Source organism: Balaenoptera acutorostrata, chromosome 12 (genome assembly GCF_949987535.1).
Source record: "Balaenoptera acutorostrata chromosome 12, mBalAcu1.1, whole genome shotgun sequence".
Taxonomy (NCBI): Eukaryota; Metazoa; Chordata; class Mammalia; order Artiodactyla; family Balaenopteridae; genus Balaenoptera; species Balaenoptera acutorostrata.
In genome coordinates this window covers 51523518-51543562 of record NC_080075.1, presented here as the reverse complement: position 1 = coordinate 51543562, position 20045 = coordinate 51523518, and the positions used below count along the sequence as shown (strand labels likewise).

General features: G+C 37.8%; 1 protein-coding gene and 1 pseudogene across 15 annotated transcripts in view; one reads left to right on the top strand and one right to left on the bottom strand.

The window, feature by feature from the left end:
• NRXN1 (neurexin 1) overlaps window positions 1-20045 on the bottom strand; it is a 1115884-nt gene that overhangs the window by 829596 nt on the left and 266243 nt on the right. The gene's annotated exons all lie outside the window — the stretch shown is intronic.
• Window positions 2526-2961, top strand: LOC103021102 (protein mago nashi homolog; annotated as a pseudogene).

Sequence of the window (20045 nt, the reverse complement as noted above, 5' to 3'; positions counted from 1 at the left end):
TTACTGACAGATGAAGAAACAGAGGCTTGGTAGGGGTTGGTGGGTTGTCAGAGGTCACACAACTAGTAAGTTACACAACCAAGACTAGAATCCATGTTTCTCTAACTCTAAAGGCTATACTTTCACTCAGCATCCCATCCTGACCCTGCAAAAAAGACTCTACCCAACTATTCCTGGACACACCACAGGCCTCCTTTGACACAGTGTGCAGCATCGATAAGGTTAAATGACAAGTGTGATTATGAATTATTGTATTGCTAATATCTCTATGAATAAAATGTCTATTTGATTTTCATTTAACTGCAAAAGAGTCTGATTACCAAATAACCATTGAAGAATTATTGCCAATTATGTTCTGTAATTATGGCTCCTGTTAATGACATTAGTGTGCAGCCTTTCATATTTAGTCTTATTAATTAATCCCCGTAAGCCCAGAAAGTTATAATCCATACAACAAAGGCACCATGGTAAATTACAAATAATTCCCAAATCCTTCAAACAGTTTTCAAGGCTCCTTCAGTTTCCTTGGTTAGGACACATTTAGTGTGGGAGCTGGAAGAGTCTGTAGTAATTGAAAGCTCCTCACCTGGAATCACCTATTTCAGTAATATGCCTAATTAGGCAAATGCTTAAAATTGGAGTCCCATCTGCCACCAACAAGTATAAATTCCTATAGGGCAATAAAAATAATTAACTGGTTGAGTCAAGAGACCCCCAAATCAGATATACGACATTTCCATTCTCTGAGCAATATATTGCTTCAGATAACACCTATTGTCAGTGAGTGTCTGGTTTCAGTTTTGCAGAAGTTGAACGCAGCAACTATGTCTAATACTGAAAGCCCCACCAAGAAAACTTCCCGATGGCTCAATCTCACAGATAGACAAGATAAACAGGCATATTGACAGTGATGCTAGGAATTGATGCTTTATGAAAAACTGGTCTCTGAATTTTATGTTTTTCAAAATCTCCCAATCCATCCTCAGATTTTCCTCATATTTTATCAAACATATGTTGATATACATTAGATTTCTAAAATGGTTATATTTATATATTTTACCGAGACAGCTACAGCTATAGTTGTCCAGAGATGCTACAAGCTGTCTCAGAAGTAGTCCACTGCAAGAAGATGTGGCATGACAATCCATCCTGCATCACTGAAAACTAGACTAGTTGGTTTCCGAAGCCCTGATCTATGTTAGTCTAGAAGTCAAAGAATCCTGTTCTTTTTGCCAGAAAGGAAAAGGGTCAGAACTCGATTCCCGTTGGCATCCCATGCCCTTCGCTGATTCCATTCTTGTTCTGGATGATTTCCCAGGAGATAGTACATAACCCTCAGCAGGTGTCTGGCCTCAGAAACAATTTGGGAGGAGGAAACAGAGGCTCAGAATAAATAAAATATCTATCAAAGCATCATTGCATCAAATATAACAGAGAACATGGTTATCTTTAAAGGATTCAAAAAGAGGAATAAAATGATAATTTTAGACTGAATATAAATTGGTTCCTTCAGATAAATAATTGTTAGTGGAGAAAGCAATCTAACTGGCAATTTAGAAGAATTAGTTTGTAAAATTATAATATTTAAGATCTGGAAATAAACTTAAAGGTCATCTGAAGCCAACTTTCCATTTTACAAATAAGGGAGCTGAGACTCAGAAAGGGTAAGAAACTTGTCCAAGGTTACCCAGTAAATCAGTGGTTGAAATAGGACTGAAACAGAGACATCTTAATCACACCATCTGCCACCACTCTCAAACTAAATGACTAGCTCAATTTTAAAAGTTTATAAGAAGGAATGATAATAGGTACAATCTTAGATTTATGGTTTTAAAATGAAAGAGTCCATCCTAACATCACTGACAGTCATTGTTAACATGGATCCGCCATCTTGTCAATATGCAGAATTAAGATTTGAGTAGACATTGGGAGTGTGACCTATACTGCCATATGTTAGGACCGGAGATCTTACCAGATACTGCAGTTCATATTCTACCGTCAGCAAGTTTTATACAAATTAAAGTAATGATAATAATAATAATGATGACGATGATGATGATGATAGATGATAATGACAGAAGCCTATACTGTTTTAAGGCCAAATTTCATACATAGCATTCAGAGTCCTTATCTGACCAGCCATCATTTTTTAATTTATTTTTTTTGGTGGTTTCCCTAGAGTTTTACTTTAATTTTTTGATTTCAATTATTTACCATTAGTTAAAAATTATAAAATTTCACTTAAAACCTGGATGCTCTTTTCTTATACGTAGCTCACTAGATGTTGAAAAACAGAACAAAAAGGGGAAAGGGAAGGGAAGGAAAGGAAAACCAAAACATTCCTTTCCTGTTTGGCTGAGCAGTATTTGAGTTCCTGACTCTGCTTTAATGTTTCCTTATTCTAGCATCACCATCAAAATTCCTACACAAGTGGTTCTTCTAACCACCACCTACCTATGCAAGTACTAATTAGCTAGCCTAAGTGAATGTAGATTTCCTTGAAATTAAAAGCAGTTTTCAGAGCCATGGAGAGTGACTTCTATCTGCATTACTGCAGGGGTCACAAGGGCGAGTTTGGCTTCGAACTCCTGGAGTCTGAGTTCTGACCCAATGGGATCGAGATATGCCAATAACAACAATTACAAAACTGATATGATCAGAAAAGAGGTTTATGTACATAAAAGCGTGATGGAGGAACTGAAGAGAATAATCGATGACACTGAAATTCCCAAAGAGGATAATGCTTTGTGGCCTCCTCCCGACTAAGGGCGCCGGTGGGAGCTTGAAATCATCATGGGAGATGAACACATTTCCTTCATGACATCAAAAATTGATTCCCTTATTGATGTCAATCAATCCAAGGATCCAGAAGGCTTACGAGTATTTTATTATCTTCTCCAGGATCTGAAGTGTTTGGTCTTTGGTCTTACTGAATTACACTTCAAGATTAAGCCAATCTAGATTGAATATTGGTGTGGACACAAGGACTGTGGGAGTAGCTGCTTTTAATCACCGTTACCAGGACATTTTTGTGTATAATATTTTTTATAAACTATAAATGATTGTCTTTAATAAATAAGTAACATAACCAAAAAAAGCAGTTTTCACCCTTCTAACTTCAAAGGGAATAAGAAATAAATCTTCAGAATGTCATACTCAATAACTATGCTTCTTAAAGCAAAATATATAGAATGCATCATCGAGGATACAGATTCCCTCATGAGTAATGCTTATGGGATTGGCCCTTTCTTTGTTATATTTACTCTTTCTTGCTACCCAATAAGAACACACTTTGAGAAAATAAGACAAAAGAAGACATTCTGATTTAAGAAGAAAGTGAAGGGGAGAGGTGGCAGTGGCACAGGTGGCATCTAAGGTCTACCTGAAGGTTCTAAGAGATGGGTCACTTGTGCAAAGCTTTGCCTGTGAAAGCCTTAACTTGAATTTAATGTTTCCCATGCACGGTTTAATCAAATCTATAGAACTGTTTTTATAGCTTTGAATAAATAAGAGCTTACTACTTGAATATTTAGTCCATTGAGCACTATTGTATACATTTACAATTGTGAACAGATAAATTTGTGTTTTCTGTTGAATGTGGGTCTGAGTTAGCAAAGTGTACTCTCAAAGAAAGAATTCTCTAGGACCTGATTTCATCTTCTCCCAAAGTAGGGCTTATATACACACTGGGGGAAATAAACTTCCAAGTGATAGCAGCAAAACCCAGCTGTTTGTGCAAGTCACACTGCCTTGCATGGGAATTAACAAAAGCTTGCCAGCAAACATGCAAGAGCTGCAATTCTCAGAGCAGAAACGGGCTCCACCCTACATACCACCTTTTGTAAGTACAGGACTTGAAACAGCATGTGGTCAGTGCTCCTTGAGTGTACAAAGGTGTGGAAAGGCACGCATGATCCCCAGTTTTAATGATGGCTCCAGTATTAGAGAGTGGAAAAATCTCCCCTCAGCTTTCTAACAGCCTACTTACTCTCAGCCAGGAAGAAGAGGAAAAAAATAATCATACAATTCAATGAGCCATTTTCCAAATGAAAGATGACTCACTTAAGCAAAACTTTCTGCAGGTGTCACTTCTCAAGGATGCTTAAGAGAAGGGCCCATCAAACCTGTTCTGAGTGCTAAAGCAATGCACAATCTGTATCACCCAGCATGGTGCCTGGCAAATAGTAAGAACGAGGACATAGTTACTAATGAAATTATACACAGCCTGCCCAGTTCAGAACAGTTATCCTGAGCACAGAAGCTCTTAAGCACTGGTTTATACAGAGGTCGTTACAAGTATTGATTCAGACTCAAACAGCCCCTTTTAGCACTGTTAGTCTTTTTTTTTTTTTAACATCTTTATTGGAGTATAATTGCTTTACAATGGTGTGTTAGTTTCTGCTTTATAACAAAGTGAATCAGCTATACATATACATACATCCCCATATCTCCTCCCTCCTGCGTCTCCCTCCCACCCTCCCTATCCCACCTCTCTAGGTGGTCACAAAGCACCGAGCTGATCTCCCTGTGCTATGCGGCTGCTTCCCACTAGCTATCTGTTTTACATTTGGTAGTATTTATAAGTCCATGCCACTCTCTCACTTTGTCAGCACTGTTAGTCTTAATCCAACTGAATTATTTTACAAAGTAAGCCAAAAACATAAACTCAGGTAAATTAAAAATAGGTAAAACAGCATACAAATCCTCAAGAAACAACAATTCTTTGGCCTGCCTATCATCTCCATTTGTAAAATTATTCCTTTCCCCCAAGGTTCACAATGCTTAGCCTTCTGATGATGTAAATATACCTCACAGGGTATTAACCTCTGTCAATGGAAATAAAACTGTAATTGATTTGGTTCTGCGATTATTTAACATATAAACATGTGCTCATTGAGAAAAATGATGTCTGGACAACTGACATTGTATTTCTGCCAAATACCAAGCTGATGTTCATAAAATCTTACTGGAGAGCACCCAATGCTAACTATAGGATTTCAAACTGCTGATTTGCAGAGATGAATCATGAAGCAATCTACATTGTGTGGGTAATTAGAATTCCCATCCTTATCCATCCTCTGAAAAGAAGCCTAAATTTTTTATTTGGAAGCCACTTTGAAAAGCTTTCATTAATTTAAATTTCAGAACAGATTTCTCCCCATTATGTGTATTCAATTAAAAGCCTATTAAATACAACACCACGATAAGAGTGAACAAATAGCAGGTTTTTCCAAGGCATCCATTTTATTTTATTCCAGGATCCAGAGGCATTGACAATTCAGAGATTGCTGCAACACTTAGAATCTTTTGAAGACTAGAAAGAATCGGTAATAATTTAGTGATTTCTAATCCTCTACGATTTGTTTAAACATGTGAGACAAATGAGTCCGTGTTCCTTAAAACTGCCCACAACTTAAGCAATTTAATAGTTGCTAATTAGATGCATTTAATTCCAATTTAAAAACCATCTTTACTTGGTATGCTCTTCATAGAAATACTATTCAGCTGAATCCTATTATAACTGACATGGTTTATTTATTACACTTCATCGGAGGAAAAAAGTACATACCCAAAAAGCATCGTTATTTAATCTTGGTGTTAATTTACTCATATGCTTCAAAAGTCTAGAGGTTTAGTATTATTTGAACTCGGTGAAACATATGTAAATTTTCTTGCCTCTGTCTTTAATATTTGGGGGGAAAATGATTCTGTTAGGGTTTGCAAGATGGCTAAGATTGTGGAACAAAAATAAGAGAAGAGAATAAAATAAGGCTGAGATGGTATAAGTCCCATGATTTTATATATCTATACAGGAGAGGAACAGGTTTTGAGGAAATCACAATGGGAATTAGACGCGTTAAGCATGTTGAACAGAGAAGGCTCCCGGCAAAAACAAATAAGATGCCGAGATGCCTCTACGTTATGGCTAACACAAAAGGAGAAAAGAAGACGACAGTGTCACAAGAGTCTACAAATAACTAATCCCTCTCATGTACATCTTGATTTGCAGTCCAGCCTGGCAGCAAAACCTCGGGCTCTCCGTTACCCACTTACAAACCAGCTTCACATGATAGACTATTATTATTAGCAGCATTACTATGACCATTTCCAGTTATCTTTTCTCTTCTTATCGCTCTCCTGAGGCTGTTACAAGAAGAGATTACCTGAAAAGGGAAGGAAATAAGTACCCAAAAAGGTTAAAGGAAGAAAAACTGCATGTTTTCAGAAAACTTTGTAAGACTGATGAGGTAGGGGAATAAAAAGAATAAAATGATTATATCATGTTCCATGCAGTCTGACAAGGTAATCCCTAAGTGGAAGAATTTTTTTCTCAGCTGCAGATTTCTAGCTGTGTATAGAGTATGACTGACAAGACACAAACATAAATTAGTGAAACCGAAAGGAAGCCATTTGGCTGCTCGTTATTTTACCATTTGCTACATTTCAATAAATTCATGATGACAAGTTGAGGGTTAGGGGGAATTCCTAAAGGCATTAATGTACTGGTTTAGTTGAAGAATAAAATAATACTACAGGAAAATAACTGGCTTTGATAAACATATTGAATTCGTGTACCATAAAAGGAAAATGGATAGGTGATTCATTCACTGTTCATTTGAGATTTCTTAAATTATAAAAACAAAAATAGCCTGTTCCCTATAAAAAGACAAAGGCAATGCCATTTGGTGTTTTGATAATCAGGCCTACTTGTGGGATCACTTATCTTCTGATTAGATATTGATCTCACTTCTAAGTGATTTTACTATCAGAGTATGCTCCTAGTTCACCTTACATACATACACATTCTCTTATTATTTATTAAAAATAAGTTTATAGCTAATGTTATTATCTTGTACACTTAAACATCTGTTAAAAGGATAAATCTCATGTAAGTATTCTTATCATAGTAAAATAATACTGAAAAAAAAGTTAAATTTGAAGGAGACTAAATTCAATACACTACACTTACTAACACAAAGTGAGAAGGAGAATCGACTGCTTTTTTCCCCCAATCAATTCCTTGCCCTTGAAATGCCACAGTTTTCTATATGTCGTATAAAATGGTATGGAATATGAATTATCTGGAAAATTTCCTCAATTGTCTATTTCACTTTGCAATATGAACACAGCCTGCATTTATAACCATAAATTCAAAGGGAAAAAATTCTTTAAATATATATCAGGCTACTGTAATCTAAGCATATTGTTTTGCCGTGGTTCCTTTTTGGGACTGAATATCAGGATGCAGTCCACTATGCCAAAAGCCTCTAGCTTTCCAGAAATTGAAAGCCTTCGCCAACAAATCACAACTGTTTTACCATATGCCTCTTTGTTCTGCCAAGTATTACCAGCCTGTTCTACTTTTAAGCAAATTTCATTATATTATAGCTCAGAGCAATGTTCATTAAAAAGTATTACTGAAAAATGTCAACTTGTTTTTATATAGAAACTGGAATTTATTTTCTACTGAAAAGTCAGATATTTATTGAACACAAAACATTTTTAAAATATTGATCTCATTTCACAAGTCACTTCAAAATTGTCAGTCTCTATCTTGATTGTGAAGGTTCAGGCCACATAATGATTGTCTGAAGCATTTTCTGTCTTGCACCATTTAACTCTCACTAGTATCTCCCATTGATGCAGATCAACCCTAACCTTTCTGGAATCGACCTAGTCTCAGATCAGTGGAAAATCTCTTCCCTGCTTCTTCACACTCATATTCATCCTCTCCTTGACCAATTTGCTTATTTTTCTGTCTCCCAGCCACAGCCTTCCTGATAACGTCCCAATGCAGTCATATTTTAGGTGACTATAAACTTCATTATAGCCTGTTCACTTTATATACAGTCCAAATAAAACTAACCTAGAAATCTCACCTCCACAACTTTTAGTTGTGTGACCCTTAATAAAGTCACTTAATCTTTGGAGTCTTCATTTCCTCATCTATAAAACGGATGACTACTCCCTGCCCTTCCTTTTGGATCCAGTTTGTGAGCACAAAATTTGGTAAGGCATGTTCAGACATTCTGTATCTCATTTACCACAAACCAAACACAAAACCAGAGAGCTTCATTTTGAAGCACCAAGCTCTCTCCTAAGGAACTGTTTCTCTTTCTCTTCAGACGGTAAAACCCACTGGCTGTTAAGACTCTGTGATCCAGAAATGATAGGATTAATCTTCATTACCTATTGTAACTAGGTTTAGCATTTGATTCTAGATCCAATGAAGACTCATAAAATGTTGGGCTTTAAACCAGGAGAAAAGCAAGATATTCCTGCTTCCTCTGAGGAAAAAGAATGTTTTTAATCCCCTGAAGAAAATCAGATATACTCAAATTGGGCCACATTATATATTTAAGCAAACAATAACAACAATGATAGAAATAATTCAATTGTTCTTAAATCCTAGGCCAAATCAGTCTGTGAAGATTTCTGGGGCTTTCCTAAGCTCTGGAGAGGAGGTGAATCATGCATTGAGGCTGGCTTTATTCTAATATACTACATTTATATGCAGTAAAATCAGGATAAAATGGAAATCAAGGTCACTTTTGATGTGAAAGAAGTGACAAAAAAGTATCGAGAGGGACAGCAAGGAACAGAATGGGGGTGAGATAAGAAAGAACAGGCCTACTTAATTTGCCTTGCTAAATGTTATGAAGAGACTCTGAATTGTGAGCTGGGTATCTGTATAAAACCCGCAAGGCTTTTCTTTGCACTTCCTTTTGCTACAAACTCTTTCCTTCCCATGGGGATCTTTCTCTAGTACTGTCTATCTCCTTAGCAATGAGGGAATGGTGGAGGCTGGCCAAATCATCCATCATGAGTCTGTCACCCCTATTCTCTAGGTATGGCTTCATCTAAAATAAAATTATAAGCATATAACTTCCCATCTCACAAATACAGGGGTGACAGGGAAGCTCAAAGTAAAGCAGAGTGCATTCTGGATGCCAGTATAGAAATTATGATCATTTAAGTACCGCATTTAAACCGCATTTATTTAGAAAGAGCTCAAACAGAATGACAAGAAAAACACTGACTCTACTAGACAAATAAATACAGTCACTTTCGACATTCTATTAAGAGATATTTATCAAGAGCGTGAAAATGTTCATACCCTTTGTCCTATTAATTCACATCAGGAAATCAACCTAAAGAAACAGTGTTTTCTGCACAAAGGTGTTCATTGCAGGATTATTTAGAAAGGCAAAGCTTTGGAGAAAACCTAAATATCCAACAGTAGTAAAATAGTAAGTCTATTAATAAAGAATAGGCAGTTAATTTTTTTTAAATGTTAGTGGAATAGAAAAGTATTCTGATACATTAAGATCAACATGATGTCAGATTTTTTTGGTTTATATTATACACATAAAAGGATTAGGACATCAAATCAAGATTTAGAAGTGTTGGAATTATAGCTACTTTTTTACCTTCCTCCTTAGAGCATTTTTTGGTTTGTTCCAATAAAATCAATAAATATTATGTCATTGTAAAAATAATCCATACCTGTTGGGTATTTATGTGTTAAAACTGAAAGCCTAATCTTTAGCTGGAAGTCTGAAAAATGGCTGTGTTTCTGTGGCGCAAGAATGCTTTAAAGAGAAAAAGCACAGCATACTAATATGAGAAAGCCTGTTTGTCTTTAAATGGGATGGTTTTCTCAGGGACACATTGAAGTCAATCTTTTTCCTCCTGAATGACAGGATTTCTGTATTAAAGTGTTAGTATGTGGAGACAAATAGTGCCTCTCAAATGTGCAGAGAAGCATCTTGAGTAACCAACTACAGGATTCCACAAAAATTATGGAACCCTCCTTTCAGGTTCAAGTACGTGAGTTAAGCAGGAACAGTTATAGAATCAGTAAAAAAAAAGGGGAAGAGAAAAAAAAAGGGTATGGGCAAGAAATAGTGCAGGAAGAAAAGGAGAGCAAATTGATAATGATTTTGTAACCAGACAGACTGTGGCATGAGCAAATAAAACTAAAGAAATAGAGAATAAGTCTCATCTCTCTCATTACACACAATATATCCCTATTTAAAAAGTTCTCATTAAAGCACTTAATTAAATATTGTTTAGTAATATGAGTAATACCCGAATATGGTACAGTAATACCAGTCAAACCTACCAATTATCTCATCACTAAAATGGTGCCCAAGCATTGACAGTCTTTGATGGGACTAGATTCAAGTACGTTGGATTCTCTTTTCCTTATGCTTCATGTCATTTCATGGCAAAGTTGCAACTTTGATGCTTAGAACTGCCAATGTTTACTTAATGGCTGACTCTCTAGTTACCAAGATTAATTAGCTAAAAGACCAAATCTAGATGCTAACGAAACCTAAAGGACTTATCTAACAGTTAATGCACTGGAATATTATTCATTAAAGACCAAGAAACAAAGGTTGATTATATCTTCCTTCTTATGAGCTATTTTTAAATAACCATTATTCTGGCTTTTTTTCCCTCCAGAAATGAATTAGGTTGGTGGATTCTTTGCTGCTTCTCTGTTTCACTTTCCAGAGTAATATGGTCTTTTTTTCCCCCCCTTTTGTCCACACTGGTCGTGCAGATCAACTTCATGTCAGAAAATAAAAACTAAAAGAAAAATCACTTTTGAGAGCTCTCACACATCTATCTTCACCAAACTAATCACAAAGCTATGCTTCCAAGACCATCAGGTAATATGAGTGTGGTCTATTCCAGCACGAGGATTCTTTCCAAGGCAGTTTGGAACTAATTTACTAGGGCGACTGGTGAGTCAGGTTTTCATCCCATAAAATGATTATGGCCCAAGGGAACATATGAGAAAACAATGCACAAGGGTTTCTAAGTTATTAATTAGCATGAGGATTATCTTCAAACCAAAAATAAAAAGCAATCATTAATCCTTGGCAACAGCATAAATATGAGAGCAATGGTGTACACAGGTTACTTCTAAACCAGAAAACACTTTTCAATAATTCTCATTAGGGGAGGAGGGACAAATTAGGAGTGTGGGATTAACAGATACAAACTACTATACATAAGATAGATAAGCAACAAGGATTTACTGTATAGCACAGGGAATTATATTCAATATTTTATATTAACCTATAATGAAATATAATCTGAAAAAAAACCCTGAATCACTATGCTGTACCCCTGAATCTAGCCCAATATTGTAAATCAACTATACTTCAGTAAAAATAGATAAATAGATAAATAAATAAATAAACCTCATTATAAACAAGTCACTATTATTAGTGAAATATTGGGGTTAAATCACACATTGCCCATGTATGTATATTTCAAGATAAGAATGAATACCACTCATACAAATCCTTCTTTGTTTGCCTGTTTAATTAAGAGTAGAATTTGTAAATCTTACGGTGCATTGCATGCAATGTCTTGCTGACTAGTCAGAAGCGGAGCTGATGGGAGCCTGGAGCTCAGAGACTTCCTGAGCTCTGAGGTTCCACGTTTTGGGATGTGTTCTACATATGGAGTATGTCTTCTCAGCCTGGGTGTCTAGGTAACTTACACATGTCAAGAACACTGGCAAAAAACAAGAGGCACTGGATGAGGAGCCAGTCACCAATTCTGCCACCATCTTGGCATATGATTCAGGAAATACCAATCAGTCTGCATCTCAGCTACTGAATCTATCAGATAAGATAAGCAAACAGTTGGGAAGAATTCAGTGAGACTGCACAAGAAAGTTCATTGAAAATAATACATGTTGTGAAAGTGCAAGACAGTTATGAAAGGGCTAATATGTCAGGAACATCATGAGCTTCAGAATAATCCCTTATGGTCTATTTTTGCTTCAGTTAAGGAGATGAGGGTAAATATGCTTATGCAATTTCATTCTGTGGATAGCAAAGATGGGCCCACCATGGCTAAGAGATTAGTTAATTAATCTGGAACCTTCCCTGACCAGTGTTGAGCACTATCAATCTAAATGACCTGTGTTTTCATTTATTTAGTGAACAACTGATAAAGGTCATCAGAGTGAAGATCACTCCCATAGCGTATCCAGCATCACCAGTTAATTGGAGGAAAGGTATTCTCCACTTATCAAGTCTCAGGAAGCTGCCTCTAGGAGAATTACAGCTTTGGCACAAGCAGATCATAGACTCAGTTTACGCTTCAGGAAACTCTATTTAGTGGTGACTGCACATAGGTCATTTTTAAAAATCTTCCCGCACACAGCCTGATCCTGTACTACTCAAACACGTCAATTGTTATGATTCAATATTCTTCAAAGGCCTCAAGCTGATGTTCAATATTCCACTGGGAGCTTGGAAAATGGATCTGTCCCTTCATTGAGTTATTAGGCAAGTTTCAACACATCTTTTCATCAGCATGAGAGAGACAAGAGAACCCAGCCTCTGTAAATTCAGAGAAGGGATCTTGTATTTTTCGGCATACAGGAAGGGTGTTAGTCACACATTGTTTGTTTCAACTATAGGCCTCTGCTCAGGCCCCTCTCTTCTCTGTTTCCCTTCACCCTACCAGTCAAATCTCACCTATTCCCCAGACCTGGACAGAGTCCCATCTCCTTTATGAAGACTCCTCTAACGAGGGGAAGTCTCTCCTCTGCTGGACTGTGAGGCAGCTCTCCCCACTCAAATCACCTCTTCTTCTGCAGCTCCTATCTTGTTAAGCCACCATGCACTCTTATCATACCCACCCTCACCCCTACATCCTGTCTTTAAAAAAACATCTCTGAGAATCCCTAAATACGTATCTCAGATCCCACACTTCAAAAAAAAAAAAAATCCTGTAACCCACTGTAGCAGTGAGTTTCAATTGTGTGTGCATACGTGGGGGGATTGATGGGGACATCAAATCTCTAAGGCAGGGTGGGTAGGCCGGGTGGGTGGGGCATGTGTGATATGACATGTCCTTCCACGGCTGCCTTACCTGGAGCTGAGATTCTCTGCTCAGAGCCAGTACCTCTATTTATTCACATTGTCCCAGTCTCTGAAACTTCTATCTCACTCAACATCCTCTCAACTGATACTCCCACCTCTGGTCCTATTCTACTAACCAGGACCTCAACCAACCAACTAATTCTCTACCTTGCTTGCTGAGTGATCTTCGAAAATGCAAGCCCGATTCTGTCATATGCCCTTGTTAAGTCCTTCAGTGTCCCTCCATCCACTTTCCGGTAAAGTCCAAACTTCTCAGCAAGATAGTTCTCTACCTTGCTACCACTTCTGTTCTGACCTTTCCTAGCTTTCTAGCCCCTTCTCTCCCCATCCTCTGACCCCTTCCTCCTTTCCTAGCCCAGCTCTTGTCCTGCAGCATTATGTGCACTTCTCTAAATAGCACCAGTCATTTCTTTAGAGCTTTTGCACAAGCTGTTCTTCCTGGCTGACCCTTGCTCTACCTTGCCTGACTAAATAGGCTACTTAGCTTCTTCTCTTTAAGACCCTTCCCTTCTTTCTTCTCTTTAAGACCCTCTTCCTTATCACTTCCTCCCAGTGGCCTCCTTTGACCTCTGCAGGGCTTTTAGGAGCCCCCCTTCCTTTTGCTTTAGCATTAAATTACCAGGGTCCTTATCACAATGTATCACACGCTAATTACCTGTTTAGCTTCTGTCACCATCTCACATCACACTGGACTATCAGCTCTTTAAGCCAAGGCAGGTGTCTTATTGGTTTTTTCCTTTCTTTTTCTTTTTTTGGTATGCTCAGTGTCTGGCATTGTGTTTGGCATTAAGGAATGACTGGATAAATGAGAAGACATTTCAAAAAGCCATGAAAAAGTAAAATGAATCTGTACAGTATAATGGAATGATTATGAAACTCACACTCAGCAGTTTTTTGAATCTCCACAAATCAAACTACTTTAGGGCCAGCTTATCCAGTTTTATAATAAGATTATTAATATCGGGCTTCCCTGGTGGCGCAGTGGTTGGGAGTCCTCCTGCCAACGAGGGGGACACGGGTTCGAGCCCTGGTCTGGGAGGATCCCACATGCCAAGGAGCAGCTGGGCTTGTGTGCCACAACTACTGAGCCTGCACTCTGGAGCCCTCCATGGAGCCCGTGCTCTGCAATGGGAGGGGCCACCGCGGTGAGAAGCCTGCCCACCGCAGCCGGGAGTGGCCCCCCCACCCCCACCCCCCGCTGGCCCCGCTCTCCGCAGCTGGAGAAAGCCCATGCGCGCACCAGCGAGGACCCAGCGCAGCCAAAAATAAATAACTAAAAAAAAAAAAAAATTATTAATATCATTCTCTATCTACTTCTCAAAATTTCTGTGAGAATAGACTAGTTTCTGTCATTAAAAGCTATATGATGTTACTATTAATTAGTCTCAACTGGTTACTTCATTTCCTGACTGCCCAAAACACTCTCTGGACCATGGATTTTCAACTGCAGGGCCAGAGAGAGCTGGGATCAGGTCTATCCGTTATTTTACAAATAATCACTTCTTATTTAATTTCTCTAGGCCTCAACTTTTCCATCTGTGAAATAACGATGACTACTCTATTGTTTTTTATGGCTACTAAGTGGGATAATACATATAAGATATATAGCTTAATTAATGCCTAACACTAATAAGAGCTTAATTAATGATTCCTCTTCCTCTTCAAATTATTATTATTATTATTACAGCGGGTGCCTAAATAATACTTGATGCATTAAAATTAATCAGTTTAAAACTTTTAATATCTAGGAACCAAATTTCTAATTTTGCTTCCCAGCCAAGATGATGTGGAGGGAGAAAAGGAAGGAGTACAGCACAGAAAGATTAGTTTTCCTCCAGCACATGTCAGAGTTCTCCACTTTTGTCTTGTAACTCTGCCATTGAAGGTGATATTTCATCCTATGAAGTTGGTTATGAGATTTCCTATACAGAGTAATGAAAAAGCCTACAACAGCTAGTGACCTGCCTTCCCTGCTGTTCCCTCCACAGAATAATTTTGCCATAAAAAATAAAGGGGACATCTCCTTTTATTGAATTATGACAAATTTTCAATGACTTATTCCTTTTGGAACTTAGGACTGTCCTACTTTCCCCTCCGATGACACTCCCACTGAGATGACATGTGACACATCCCAGGGAAGCATCAGAACCAAAGAGAAGGTTAAGACTGGGCCACATCCATCAGCACTTCCTTTTGCTTTAAGAAGAAACATCACTCCCCATCATCACATCAGTCTGCCTCTCTCTGTTCTAAGGATTCTGTTATTCCACTGCCCAAGAAGTTATTTACAGGCAAAAGCCCATGCAAAGCAGCAGAGATACCAACTATCTCCCTCCCTGCTCCTGCCTTCCCTCCCTTTCATATATATATACAATATCTATTATGTGCCAGCCACTGAGCAACAAACAAAACCTGCCCCTACGGAATTATGGGAGAACATGACATAAAGCAAATGTGCTCCTAAAGAATTCCAAGTTGAACAAATGACAACCAAAACATACTTTAAATGCGCCAATAAAACATGATCTCTACAGCTGAGTTTTAAAAACAATATTGTCTTTGGAGGCTGGCAATCCTTTAGCAACTTAGCTCTAGCTACAGAAAGGGTGAAAATTATCAACACGCACTGAACATTTATTATGTACCAGAAACTCTGCTATGCCCTTTTCAGGTATCCTCACGTGACTGTCACACATACACAAAAATGCCTATGTGGTAGTATGCTTATCATTATAAACACTTTACAGATGAGGAAACAGATTCAGAGCAGTGAACACTAAGCCCAAAGTCATACTGTTAGTAGACGGCCTTGAGCCTACAGGCATCCAGGCTGTAGAGCATGTGTGCACAGATAGAGTCTATGACACATTGTCTGCAAAGGTGCTTCAGAAAAACATTAAAGGAGTGAATAAATGAGTGTCATGAATCTGAAAATCAAACCACATCAACACCACTCAGGATCACTAAATTGCCAAAATGTTCAAGAGCTTGATTTGTTGTATTCATAACTTTTCACTATATGATGGAAATAAGTCCCTCATCTCCCAAGAGTAGCATACCTGTAACACTTCCTGCTGAAGATATTAATCATGTATTTATAAATTTGCAGAGAAATTTCCCTCAAAGTTCAATTGCCTATAAGGTGCTATTGTTGTTGTTTAAACAAAGAATACATCTGGTACTTCCTGTTTCATCTTATCTCAAGTTGAGATTCGTGGGGAAAAAAACAGATATCAGACCAGCTCCTATGAAAACTACTCTGACCAACCAAGAGATAGGTTCTTTCCGTGAAAGCAATTTAACTATCCTGCAGGACATCTGAAGCACAATACCTAATTTGAGGGGGAAAAATTGCTTTCTTTCCTTCTCCCATTCTAGTAGACTTTACCAGGTTTTCCTGTGTCCATCACACTAATTGTTCACTTTAAAACAGAGAAAACCTAAACTTTCTGGAATGTAACATAACTGTCCTAGGTTAGCCATGAGGAAATGTAGCCTTAGAAGGAGAGAGAGAAGGTAAGGGAACTCCTCTCAGACATAATGAAGACAAGAACAAGTTGTCACCAGGAAAGGAAAAGTATCACCTCCTAGGTACATGTCTATCTTTTCTCATTTCTCCTTGTTTCCTTGTCATCACCACTCCAGGGAAGGGGGGAGTAGAGGATTTCCGGCCAAACAACGCTTTAGTACCAACTGAAGGATGGTGATTGTAACTGCATTCCGTGTCCTATATGCAAGTTCGAGGGAGGGGAGGACTGAGGAGAATGCATATAGGACACTGAATGATGATGCTTCTACATACATCGACAGAACCAACTGGAAGATCCGCATATCCAGAATAGCAAGGCACTTGCACAGTATTTCAGTCATGCTTCTTGTAAGAATCTCATAAAAATCTGAGTATCAGAGTGGAGGGGTTAGGAGGAGGGAAGCAGGTGAAAACAATAATAAAAACAGTGAGCCAGAATGTTTTAAGCTTTCAGAAGCTCAACAGAGCAGAAGCTATTGTGAGATAGGAATGGAAAGGTACTGACAGATAAATTGACGTATACCAGCAATATCTTAAATTAATTCCTTGCCATTGATCACATGAGAAATCAAAGTTAACAGTCTCATGGGTCTTTATACCCAGGGGGAGGAAGGAAATTTTGAATGACCTGGTGTTTTGTATCTGGGCAGATAATTAGACAATTAGAGCTCGTCATGTGCTACAAAGAAGCTCTCGACTATCATGAATCACAGTCATGCTCATTTTAAAAGAAGATTCATAAGAGTGAACTGCTTTTTAAAGAATATATTGCTTTCACGTTTCTTCCAAGAACCATAGAAATTAGGGAGAACCAGGGAAGAGAGGTTTCTATCCATCAGAAAGAACAGAAATGGGCTTTGACATGCTTGCCTAAGCATCTTCCCCATGATTTATGTGCTGAGGTATTGCTTACATGGATGGGATGGGGTTGGGGTGAGGGAACTGAAATCATGATCTGAGAAGCACCTATATCAGAAGCAACGGAATTGCTTACAAAAAATGCATATCCTAGAAGAAAGAAGAACTACAATCCTGCAGCCTGTGCAACAAAAACCACATTCACAGAAAGATAGACAAGATGAAAAGGCAGAGGGCTATGTACCAGAAGAAGGAACAAGATAAAACCCCAGAAAAACAACTAAATGAAACGGATAGGCAATCTTCCAGAAAGAGAATTCAGAATAATGATAGTGAAGATGATCCAGGACCTCGGAAAAAGAATGGAGGCAAAGATCGAGAAGATGCAAGAAATGTTTAACCAAGATCTAGAAGAATTAAAGAACAAACAAACAGAGATGAACAATACAATAACTGAAATGAAAAATACACTAGAAGGAATCAATAGCAGAATAACTCAGGCAGAAGAACGGATAAGTGACCTGGAAGACAGAATGGTGAAATTCACTGCTGTGGAACAGAATAAAGAAAAAAGAATGAAAAGAAATGAAGACAGCCTAAGGGACCTCTGGGACAACATTAAATGCAACAAAATTTGCGTATAGGGGTCCCAGAAGGAGAAGAGAGAGAGAAAGGACCTGAGAAAATATTTGAAGAGATTATAGTCGAAAAATTCCCTAAAATGGGAAAGGAAATAGCCACCCAAGTCCAGGAAGCACAGGGTGTCCCATACAGGATAAACCTAAGGAGAAACACGCCAAGACACATAGTAATCAAATACGAAAAAATTAAAGACAAAGAAAAATTATGGGAAGCAGCAAGGGAAAAATGACAAATAACATACAAGGAAACTCCCATAAGGTTAACAGCTGATTTCTCAGCAGAAACTCTACAAGCCAGAAGGGAGTGGCATGATATACTTAAAGTGATGAAAGGGAAGAACCTACAACCAAGATTACTCTACCCAGCAAGGATCTTATTCAGATTCGATGGAGAAATCAAAAGCTTCACAGACAAGCAAAAGCTAAGAGAATTCAGCGCCACCAAACCAGCTCTAAAACGAATGCTAAAGGAACTTCTCTAAGTGGGAAACACAAGAGAAGAAAACAACCTACAAAAACAAACCCAAAACAATTAAGAAAATGGTAATAGGAACATACATATCAATAATTACCTTAAACGTGAATGGATTAAATGCTCCAACCAAAAGACATAGGCTTGCTGAATGGATACAAAAATAAGACCCATCTATATGCTGTCTACAAGAGACCCACTTCAGACCTAGGGACACATACAGACTGAAAGTGAGGGGATGGAAAAAGATATTCCATGCAAATGGAAATCAAAAGAAAGCTGGAGTAGCAATACTCATATCAGATAAAATAGACTTTAAAATAAAGAATGTTACAAGAGACAAGGAAGGACACTACATAATGATCAAGGGATCAATCCAAGAAGAAGATATAAAATTATAAATATATATGCACCCAACATAGGAGCACCTCAATACATAAGGCAACTGCTAACAGCAATAAAAGAGGAAATCGACAGTAACACAGTAATAGTGGGGGATTTTAACACCTCACTTACACCAATGGACAGATCATCCAAACAGTAAATTAATAAGGAAACACAAGCTTTAAATGACACAATAGACCAGATACGTTTAATTGATATTTATAGGACATTCCATCCAAAAACAGCAGATTACACTTTCTTCTCAAGTGCGCACGGAACATTCTCCAGTATAGATCACATCTTGGGTCACAAATCAAGCCACAGTAAATTTAAGAAAATTGAAATCATATCAAGCATCATTTCTGAGCACAACGCTATGAGATTAGAAATGAATTACAGGGAAAAAACGTAAAAAACACAAACACATGGAGGCTAAACAATACGTTACTAAATAACCAAGAGATCACTGAAGAAATCAAAGAGGAAATCAAAAAATACCTAGAGAAAAATGACAATGAAAACACGACAATCCAAAACCTATGGGATGCAGCAAAAGTAGTTCTAAGAGGGAAGTTTATACCTATACAAGCCTACCTCAAGAAACAAGAAAAATCTCAAATAAACAACCTAACCTTACATCTAAAGGAACTAGAGAAAGAAGAACAAACAAAACCCAAAGTTAGCAGAAGGAAAGAAATCATAAAGATCAGAGCAGAAATACATGAAATAGAAACAAAGAAAACATAGCAAAGATCAATAAATCTAAAAGCTGGTTCTTTCAGAAGATGAACAAAATTGACAAACCATTAGCCAGACTCATCAAGAAAAAGAGGGAGAGGACTCAAATCAATAAAATCAGAAATGAAATAGGAGAAGTTACAACAGACACCACAGAAATACAAAGCATCCTAAGAGACTACTACAAGCAACTCTATGCCAATAAAACGGACAATCTGGACAAATTCTTAGAAAGGTATAACCTTCCAAGACTGAACCAGGAAGAAACAGAAAATATGAACAGACCAATCACAAGTAATGAAATTGAAACTGTGATTAAAAATCTTCCAACAAACAAAAGTCCAGGACCAGATGGCTTCACAGGTGAATTCTATCAAACATTTAGAGAAGAGCTAACACCCATCCTTCTCAAACTCTTCCAAAACATTGCAGAGGAAGGAACACTCCCAAACTCATTCTATGAGGCCACCATCACCCTGATACCAAAACCAGACAAAGATACTACA